This window comes from Prosopis cineraria, unplaced genomic scaffold (genome assembly GCF_029017545.1).
Source record: "Prosopis cineraria cultivar Desert tree isolate PC_DT_omini unplaced genomic scaffold, ASM2901754v1 PC2, whole genome shotgun sequence".
NCBI classification, from domain to species: domain Eukaryota; kingdom Viridiplantae; phylum Streptophyta; class Magnoliopsida; order Fabales; family Fabaceae; genus Prosopis; species Prosopis cineraria.
Window position 1 is genome coordinate 45,647,339 of NW_026555333.1, and position 11,285 is coordinate 45,658,623.

An 11,285-nucleotide genomic window follows, 5' to 3' on the forward strand; every position below is an offset into this window, starting at 1 on the left:
AGCATAATAATAAGGAAGAATTACATTAAAATCTCATACCAAAAAAAAAATTTACAATAAGATCTATTAATAATTGAACTGAAACTATCGATAACTAATTGTGTTATCAATAACCTTAACTCAATTGTCAATAGATTTTGTAATAATTAATTTTTTTGTGTGAGAACTGTATGTAATTTTCCCAAATAATAATAATGGGAGACAGGCCCTATAAGAGAAATTATAACATGAAAGGTATAGGAGAAATTATAACATAAAGGGCATAAAGTCCTTGATTACAATTAAGTTCCAAGAATCAATTATCTAAATGTCCTTTGTTTTATTTTCTTTAGAAAATACCACTTGTCGCGGCGCCGGAATTTGGTCATTGGCAACGCGACTACCACCACTAGCAGGCTGATCACTGTCGCTGGCCATTAAAGCTACAACGTCGGCATTGTGATCAATGATGGTCAACTCTAGAAATAAGCCAATGGGGTTTTGAACCTAGCTATATGATCCCTTAATTTTCCAAAACATAAAAGATCATTGAATCAATTAAACCTTTAAAATTTATAGTGTAAAAAATATATATTATGAGTTTCTTTTCCAAGCATTTCTATAAGAAGTTGTTAATTTTGGATAAATTATAATGAATATAAAAACAATCAACTGTTAATATTCAGAAGTGAATTGTTAATATTCAAAAAAGAAGTTGATATTTATGCTAGATAAAATAATATGTATGTTATAAATTTAGTTTTCAAGCATTTTCATAGTTGTTAAGTTGAAATGAGTTGTTGATATATGAATAATGATTTGTTAATAAATGAATATGATTTGTCAATATTAAAAAAAAAAACTTTGTTAATTTTCAAAGATGAACTTGTTTTTTTAAATATTGACAAATTATCAGTATTATATTAAATAAAACAATACATGTCATGAATTTGGTTTTCAAAATTTGAGCTGTTAAATTTAGATAAGTTGTTGTTAATTAATATAAGAACAATGACTTGTCAATTCAGATTGGTTGGCGATGCAGTGTGGGTGGGTGTACTGTGCAAGTCACGCCCCTCTCTTCTCCTCACCATGAATGTCTTGATGAAGTTGTGTCGAGTTCTTGTATAATCAGTTAATACAAGCAGATTAGGCCGCACCAAATTCTATGGTTTAAGAAATGAATGTTTTATATCTGATTCCATCCAGGTTCCCATTTTTGTGCATATATACCATCATAGTTACGTTTCAGTTGAAGAATGGTCCTTTCTGGTTAATATTTATGGGACTTTATATATCTTTCTTGTTTTCTTGTTTTTGTTCATTGTCTGAATTTGGATGATTAGGCCATCACTAATGCCTTAGTAGAAATCAAAAAACTGCTCGAGCTTATCTCTATTTCAACTATGTACCGTCGATAGAAATGCTAGGACAGTGTAACCTCCGCAAATTATTGCATAGCGCATGTCGCTGGGCAAATACTTTTTTATTCTCTTTAATCTACATATAAATATATAACAATATAAATATAAATTATTCTCTTTGATAAGGCAATTGTACAATTAATTATATAACAATATAAATATCAATCACGATGCACACATAATAGGGGCATTATGAAATTATTTTGGAGGCCTGAGGCAGTTGTTTCAATAGCCTTATGGCTTACACACACTAAATATATTATAATTATAAATAGTAAAATGTCAAAACCATTTAATTAAAAGAAACATTATTAAACCAACTCCTAAAAGCAAAGTTTTTCCATGCCAGATAGACCATGTGATGGGTTGCTTTCATTGGTCATGTCACAGACAAACGGAGTTTCTTGTTACCAGTCACTTTCATTGGCGATGTCTGTAAAACTCATTGAGCACTTTAATCTGTTGCAACTTCGCTCTGTTGCTTTAGCAACTCATCACATGGTCTATCTGGCATGCAAGAAAATGGCAATTGGTGAGGGCTCATTAATTTTTCTTGCATGTCAGATAGATTAAGACGAGAATATTTAGAATGCTTTGATCATTGAAGTCAACGCAGCATCAGCTGGAATCTTAATCTTAATCTTAATTTACAACTGTTTTATGACCGATAAAATGCAAAACAGTAGTCATCTTCAATGTGCAGCAAATATTTTTGTATTTCTAGGTACCTGCTTGATGTCTCTTTACTTGGTTGTTCAAAGTTAAGTATTAGGAATTCTTGTTAGGCTGAGGGCTCATTAATTTTTTCTCAGCCTAACAAGAATTCTTAGTACTTCACTTAGAAGAACCAAGCTTCAAGCCCATTTGGCTTGAAGGGATATGAACTAGCACCTATAGAAGAACAAAAATATTTGCTGCACATTGAAGACGAGTACTGTTTATCAAAAAATCAGATGCTAACAAATCAACATAAAGATTAAGTTTCCTGCTATGTTGCATTGACAATCCTTTCCACAATCAAAGCATTCGGACTGTTCTTATCATGCTTATTCGGAATTCCTATTCCAATGGCTATTCCCATCGGAATTGTCAGAGCAAAGAACATTACCAATATCATAGCTATGGTTTTGTACTTGAATTTCGCCTGTCATAATCAAGAAAATCAGAACATATTAATGGAAGTTCGCCGTAATCAGAACACTATAATTAAGGTTATACATATGATATACTATATGACATTACAAAGAAGAAGACAGTAAAGTAACATACCCGCGTGATACACCTTCCAAGGCCCATGGCCTCAAAGAATTGATGAAAGGTCAAAGCAGAAACATGTGGCTTTATGACTTGAGTCCGAGAGCTTCCAAAGAAACTCATATTATCACTGAATGCACTATGATCCCCATCTCCAATACCTTCATATTCATCATTAATTCATTCCATATAAGTGTAACATTCTAACTTAAAGCTAAAAAATGCTCAGAAACAACCACAAAAATAGTCATTACACACAGTACATCCCTGTGATATGACTCTGACGAAGGAGTTGATGAGATCAACTAGAAAAATCCGATGATCTACGAACAAGAGCATCACCTTTTGTGATCCCGCGCTTTTCTCTTCCTCTACGCTGGCTTTAATCTGCCCATTCTTCATATAAAGTCTCTTGAAATACGCAGGGGCGAAAACTCCTGTTGATGTCTGAGATGGAAGCACAAAGATCTCAACATGGTACCCAAATTATTGAAATCAGTGGTGATTTTCCTGAAGGGAGAAGAAATACTAGAGGAACCAGGGTATGTGGGGACACATCGTGTGGATTTGTAGATACTGGGTCCATCTCTAAGGACTCTAAAGAAATTGGCAAAGCGAAAGCTTTGGACTGCAGTGATCCTTTGCGTAGTTTTCATGACTGTTGAAATTTTTGGTGGCATTAAAGCCAACAGTCTAGCCATTTTGACTGAGGCAGCCCATTGTCGCAGCCTTTGGCATCTCCTTGTTCTCTTTATGGGCTGCTGGATGGAAAGCCACGCCCAGTTAGTCCAACGGATTTTTCAGAATAGAAATTCTTGGTGCCTTGGTTTCTATTAAACTAACATGGCTTCTTGCAAAGCTATCCGCAAAGGAAATCATCGCCATGGTATCTTGCACGAACCCGTAAGCCCCAGTGATGCTTGATCGTCTCCCCAGTCTCCTCGCCAGCCGCTCCGTCACCGACGATCAACAAGGAATGAAACAGAGGATGTACAGTCTCTCCCCTGTTTCTAAATACATCGGGTCAGTTGCTAATGGCCTCTCTCTGGGACATCTTTCGCACAGATATTAATGGTTCTTTTGAGTCTTTTGAGAAGCACCCACCATCTGCAAATCCACATGGTGCTTCCCCACAAATCTTGGTTCCTCCAGGATTTCTTCTTCCTCCATGAAATCACGGCTGATTTCAATAATTTAGGCATACTGAGAGCTTGTGCTTCCATCTCAGACACCAACAGGATATGTGATATTATTCCTTTAGTTGCAGGGGCGGGACAAAGTAGGGTTGAAGTATTATTTAGTTTGAGTATGTTTATGAGTTTATCTAAAGGTCAACGGAAGCGCGCATAAATTTACCATAACATGCTGAAATGTTTTTAAACGAATTAAGAAACTAATGTTGATTAGTTAGTAGATGCTAAATTTTAGGAAATGAAGTATTTTATTTTAATGTTTAATATAACAAATTAATGGTCATTACTAATGTTTATTAATTATTATGAGAGTAGTCTGCTATTATTAATTATTAAAAGAATTTTTAATGTAACATTTTTGCAGGAATCATCTTAATCTACACTTTTTGATTTGTTTTAGATGTGCCAAGCAATGTAAAACAATACTCATCTTCAAGTTGGATCTAAAATGATGTTTAATTACTTGACATTTGATAAAAATAGTAATGTTTAAGTAATAAAGATATATATATATATATATATATAGCTCTCATAATAAATAATATGCTGTAAGTTTTATGATCCAAAGTTGCTTTTACGATTCATTCGATTATAGATAAATGGGAAGCTCTCTTCTTCGATAGTAGTGACTGGTGAAAAGGGTAAAATATAGATAACTGTTAATTAAGTTTTAGAGAATGTAAAATTGCACCAGTCATGAATCTTGGGTTTTGAGGGCTTTAATTTGTTCTTGGCTTGGTTATTAAGAGAATATTTAGTAGCATTTGCATTTATGGATTTAAATTTAAAAATCTCACATTTTAATTTTATATTTAAAATTCATTTATTTAAAATATTTTGTTTGACTGGGTAGTTTAAAATTTTCAAAATTTTTCTAATATCAAAATTATAAAGGAACACGACATAATGAAAATAAGAATATTTCAAATAACTAATATTTAAAAAGCATTTTAAATTATGATGAAAAATTGAGATAAAAAATAGAAGAATTTTTAAGTATCCAACTAAGAAATTTAATTCAAATTAAAATTCAAATCCAATTTTAAGGAGATGAAATGTTAATACTTAATAGGAGAAAGTCTGACAGAGATGAGGTGGGCATATACATCCTGTAAGACGAACTTGAAGATTTTGTTTCACCACAAAATTCAAGAAGGTATAGACGACATTGAAAAAACAAAAAACACATAAAGTGAGTGTAACATTTAACAAAGTTGTGTGACTTAAAATTTGATTAACATTTAACAAATTAAAAACTTAACGTAACAATTTTGGGTTATTTCAATGTCTAGAGTATGCAATGAGTGTCCTTAAATGTCGACATCAGGAGATTAAATAGTAAAATACTATTTAGTTGAAGTGTGCTTAAGATGGTAGGATCTAATGTGAATGACGGCAAAAAAAAAAAAAAAACACATATATACAGGATACACCCTGTCATGCCGTAGCGTTTTCAAATCTTAATAAGCCAATAAATGCGCTAAATCTTAGAAAATGAATCATTTTATAATATAAATTTAAAAAATTTCTTTGTCGGAAGAAGTCCAAGTTAATTGATTTACGTCAATCAGGCTTTGATTTACTCTGAATAATTTTGAACTAAATTTGCGTGTTTTTTTTTCTTTAAATTACATCTAAATTTCGCATATATATCACGGCATGCTAGTTGACTCATATATAGACATAGATCAGTGTTGGCCCAAAAAAAAAAAAAAAAGACATAGATCAGTGACGATAAATGTCGACACTTTTTTTTGGCCGACGATAAATGTCGACACTCAACGTATATATGTTGGGAGAGTGAATTAAATATAAAGAAAAAATGCATATCTTAAAAGTTGAAGCCCAAAAAAAAAAACCGCAATATCCCATACAGAACACAACAAAAACAAAAACCAAATCCAGAAAAGAAGCAAAATAACAGAAGCAATTCAGAAAAGCAACAACAAACTAAAAACAAACAGGCACTGCAGCAGGTAAAATCAATAAACCATGTCATATGCATCTGCATCACGAGCCAAAATTCTCACTAGAAGGAATGTTGGTGACACATCCTCCTCCTAAAGGACACAACTACTTTCTACTTTAATTCTAAACATAAGATTCGAAATTCATTTTATTTTCTGTCCTCAATTTATAATTTTTTCCATACTTGGTCTACTAAAATATATTTTGTTTTGTTGTATAAATAATAAATATAAGATATTTTAATAAAAAACAATGTAATTTGGACTAAATTCCTACAATAATTGATGTAGTCAAAATATCAAATAAATCAGAAGTTTAGCTCCTTCTAGTCGACAAACAGCATATATATAAAAATAAAATTCTTAGTTATAGTTTATGTGGAGCATCTAACCGTAGTTTTTAAAATAAAATAAAAATAAGATACATAAATATTTATAATTACATCAAAAGAAAAATTTTAATCAATCCTCCACCTGTCTATAAGTGCTCAAGGGTCAGCAAGAAGATCAATGTTAGCTAAGGTATCTAAGACTAAATATAATTTTTTAGTGAATAACGTTTCAATAATAATAATAGAATATAAATAAAATAAAAATTTTGAAATAGTTATATAAGTTAAATAGACAAAATTTTCATAAAAATTTAATAAACTTCGTAATAAAATAGCTCTATAAAATTTCAAATAAAATCTCAAATCATTAAATTATCATAGCAAATGATAATATCACTTGATTTCAAGAAAGCCCATAAATAAAATAAATATTTATAAACAAATTACTAAATAAAAAACTAATGGAATATAAAATCATCAAATGATTAGATTCATAATTATAGGGACTTATTAGAACAATTAATAAATGTGGGCGCACAGTCTACGAGAGTAAATAACCAAACACGGCTTATGTTACAAAGACAAACATGGACACACAGTTCAAGGGTAATACTAACCAAACACAGCTGAAGCCTCAAAGCAAATGTAGACACAGTCTATGAGAGTAATACTAACCAAACACGGCTCGAAGCCATGAAAACAAATATGAGTACAAGATCCATGAATAACAAACGTGAGAATAAAGCTCGCGAAAATCAAACTAGCTAGTTATTAACCATAGCATGTTAAGGACTAACAAAACTGCCGTTAGCACTCAGTGCTTTGTAATAAGTCCCTTTTAAATCTAATTTTAAACATACGAGAAAATCATTGATAATAGATAAAGTTTTATTTTCAAAGTTGAATTCGCATGAATCATTCTTTGTATCAATCCAATATTCGATAGCATGAAATCTCATAATTAAAGTTCAAACTTGTAGTTATTAATCAATTAAAATTTTAAAACTGATAAAAGTAATTTTACAAAATAAGGAAGTTTAATAAATAAATTATTCAATAAACACATCATCATTATTATTAAAACAATTTGCATAAAAATGTACTATTTTAGTAAAGGAAAATTTTTTTATTGAAAAATCGATTAGGATGCTATTCACTTATTTATAGTATCTTCAAAGCTCAAAATTCATTTCTTACAACTTCAATTAAGGTATCTTCCTTACAATTACCCTATAAAATATAATAAGATTTTAATGCACTTTACTTTTGAATTAACAAGTCTCTTTTAAGAGAATCCATTCAACAAAATTTATAAAAAAAAAATTTGAAATTTTAACAACAAAATTTATACATAAAAGTTTTTCCTTAGGCTTTTTACTAAACATCTAATGTACAACATTCCAAACCATTGAATAAATATATAACCTTTAATTTTCTTGACCAATCATTTCAAACATCCAAGTATGACTTCTCAATTGATAATATACCTTGTAAACTCTTCAACCTTATAACTCTCAATAATTCCAGAGCTTAGATAAGATAACAATAATTTCTTTAATGAACTCCTTTGCAAAAGTTCAATTTAGATTTATAGATAATAATGTTTAGGTATTATCATTTATGTCACCAATTTCCTCCATAATAGTTTAGCCATATCAACCTATTTACTTAAGATAATATTTTCTCTTCAGTACATTGTTTCCAACCATATAGTTAGAATTTTCTAACCTACCATATTTTATCCAACACTTTATTAATAACTATTCTATCCCCAAGAATTAAAGTTACATACAAATTCATAATAATCAAATTCTTTTAATTTATAATCTACAAGTTAAATTCATGGATCAATAATACTCAAACTAAATGTATCTATCATAATAACTAGTGAAATTTCATAAATCTTAGATATTCAAGAAAAACTATCTTAGAAGAATTTTATCAAACACTTATCATTCATTAATTCCCAGACTAACACCAAGCCTCTTACCCTTAAATCTCATTTCCTACAAATTACAAAATTGATATTGAACTCAATCAACCAACCCAATTCCGATTCCTTAATAGGAAAAAATTTCAATTGAACCTTAAAGAAAATTAAATCTAATTCCTCTTCTTCAGCATAAGCACAAGTGCATTTATCTACCAAAAATCATACTCCTAGAACTAAATTTTCAGCTTGTTTAGATCCCATTACTCCTCCTATTTACGCATAGTAGCAACAAGAAATAAGCCACAACTCAACCACATAATACACTCACATATTCAACGAGAAAAATAAGACCCCGAACACCCACCTCAATCAGCGAAGTCAGCAGTAGAATGAGGAAATTAACTAAGCAAAAATAGAGGATGAAACTGATGCAGCCATAGCTACCCATGTAACATCCTGATTTTTATATAATAAAAAAATTGTGGAATTTAGGTTTTGAGGGAAAAAAATGATAATAATAGGAATTTATATTATTTGAGGTTATTTAGAAATGATATTATGGTTAGGTATTTAATTATAAATTTAAAATTTAATTTAAAATCACATAAGCAATATTTAGTTAAGATATAATACATAAATAATTTTTTATTGTGTGTTAAAAAAAAGAGAATGTAGAAGGAACAAAAAACGGGGGGGTGGAAGGTTGTTGTTTCTAAGTCCCACATTGGTTAGATGAGGAAAGAGAAGAGGTGCCTTCATGTATAAAAAGGAGGGGGTGTGTGCATTAGGAAGCATGAGAGGCTAGGATGCAATTTAGAGGAAATTGTAACTTTTGGCCCAAAGGTTTGAATAATTAAATTCAAACCTATAGTTTTTTTTAATATAATTTTGGGACTCACAATCCCATTTTTATATTATTTTTCTCTCTTCCTCTCACGTTGCTCAGCGTTTTCTCGCAAGGGGGGATTATTTTCTTTTTCTTCAGGTATGTTCTAACTTTCCTGTTTAGATTAGCATTTAAAAATTTATTTAATCATAAAATTAATTTTATAGTTATTTTCTAAATAATATTAGCTTTCTAGTGATATGATTATTTTGTAGGATAGAGTAAATATTTTGATTAGGATTTTTCTATAGGATAGTTAATCTGATGATATGATGGATTAAAAATATAGGTTAAAACTCTTAGGGATATAATAAATATTATAGAATATTTTCTTGAGGTTGAAACTCATGTTTTAAGAATTTTTGAGTTAAAATCTAGATCTATATGGTTGAATTTATGTGGAATCTGAGATGTAGGGATAAATCTATGATTATTAAATATTTATTTAAGTATGAATAGGTATTTTTGAGGTTATAGAAAGGTGATTTGAGGCTTCAGGATAATTTTAAAATTTAATTTATTTTTGGACAAATTTTTAGAATATAGAAGGATGAAATTGTGATACTAGAAGTGATTTGAGGATAAAAAAATAGTTTATTAGGGTACGAGAATTTTTGAAAAGAATTTGGGAAGTTAAATGAGGCATAAATCTTAAATTAGTGTTAATATGGATTATAGATCTAAGACTTTCTAACTATTTAAATTAGAGTTATTTATTTTAATTTAAAATTAATATATAGTATTGTGAAATAATTATGTAGATTATATTGACAAAGATAGTGGTGAAAAAGGAGTTGTGAAGGGAAACTTGTTATTCAAGACACAAGGTAACCATTATTAATGTATTGTGATGAGTGTGTTTGTGAATGGTTATGTGTTGACTTGTTGTTTGAAAAAACTATGAATTATTGAAAATAAATACTGTTATATACTTGTTTGAATTATTGCCAAGTGGGTCAAAAATTTATTTTTATTTATCATGATGAAATATTATTGTTCGGATATATTCCTGTTTGGATATTTGAATGATGCATGACTTGTCAGGGTATTTTAATGTATGGTGTTAATGGAAATTTCTGTTCGGTTAATTATTATCACGTGGTAAGCCCTCATTGGACCCAATGAGTGGCGTGTCGCTTGGTCCAACTCACCTTTGGCCGGGTGATTTGGCATCTGAGCATGGCGAAAGGAGGATATAAGGTGTAGTCATGCAAATTAAATACTTGTTCGGTTTGTTTGAAAATATTGTTTGGTTAAATGTTTTGTGTGCCCACTTAGCAATCGCATGATTAGTTACAATCGCATGCATCATTACATATTAATTTTTGGTTACTGGGACTTTTAAGTCTCATTCCCCGTGGTTAATATTTTTACAGGAGCGAGTCCGGCCGAGAAAGCAGCAGAGGTGTAACTATGGTGTATGAAACACCATCTTTTACGTTGCCTCTTATTTTGGATTATACAATGTATCTTGTGCCAACTTAGGACATATCTTCTTTGTGAAGCATGTAAACTCTAATCCTTTTTATTAAAAGTATTTATTTGATCAAGAGGATTATGTTGTCTCTCTTGATTCATGACCTAATTTAAATATCATGCCATGAGGATCCTAACTGTCCCTCATGGTTCTAATTGCTTTTTTGAGATATTTTAAGACCTGTGGTATATTGTCTTGGATGTATCATGGTAAGAAAATTTTCTACCATGATAATGGTTTTAATAATTTGCGAAAATCGGTTTGTATTTTTGAGGGTGTTACAACCCACACTTGAACACAATGGCAACATTGAACTAGGAAGAAATAAGGGAAGCCATCGCATGATCAAAGAAGAGAAAAGGAGGAAGAAGATCTCAAACCCATAATAGTACCCGTAACAGCAGTGGACTAACGAAGGGGAAGAAGGACGAGCTCCACTCACATCACCTAGATGATGCCAAAGGAGGGAGAAGAAGGAATCGATGGTGAAGCCTGGACAAGGAGCGAGTAGATCGACTTGAATAGATTTCTTGTAGTAGCAAAACTCCAGTGATCTGAACACCTACGCTGGCAACCTTAAAGACTAAAGAGGAAGGATGGAGAGAGACGCCATGGACATGCTAGAATCGAAGAAGAGTAGAGGTGGTTTCAGATTTTTTGAAAATGCCGATTGAGGAGAAGGAAAAAAAATGAGGTGGTGCATGTGTATCTGATTGAGAGAGAAGAACATAAATTTGAACTTTATGAAATTGCAAAAATTACAAGAGAGGACCTAAAATTTCTTCTAATAACATAAAAGACACATATATTTTGGTAATTTTTCCATAATTTTAAACTAAA

The 11,285-nt window shown here is 30.8% G+C and overlaps 2 long non-coding RNA genes across 2 annotated transcripts; one reads left to right on the plus strand and one right to left on the minus strand.

The window, feature by feature from the left end:
- Nucleotides 1-1,574: 1,574 nt before the first annotated feature.
- Nucleotides 1,575-3,923, minus strand: LOC129303989 (uncharacterized). Its single transcript, XR_008591570.1, has 3 exons — nt 3,000-3,923; nt 2,673-2,818; nt 1,575-2,547 (listed from the first exon to the last, which is right to left on the minus strand). It is a non-coding gene; the product is annotated as an uncharacterized LOC129303989 (long non-coding RNA).
- Nucleotides 3,924-8,908: 4,985 nt separating this feature from the next.
- Nucleotides 8,909-10,465, plus strand: LOC129302217 (uncharacterized). The gene is made up of 3 exons (XR_008591210.1): nt 8,909-9,067; nt 9,730-9,795; nt 10,345-10,465. It is a non-coding gene; the product is annotated as an uncharacterized LOC129302217 (long non-coding RNA).
- The last annotated feature ends 820 nt before the right edge of the window (nt 10,466-11,285 follow it).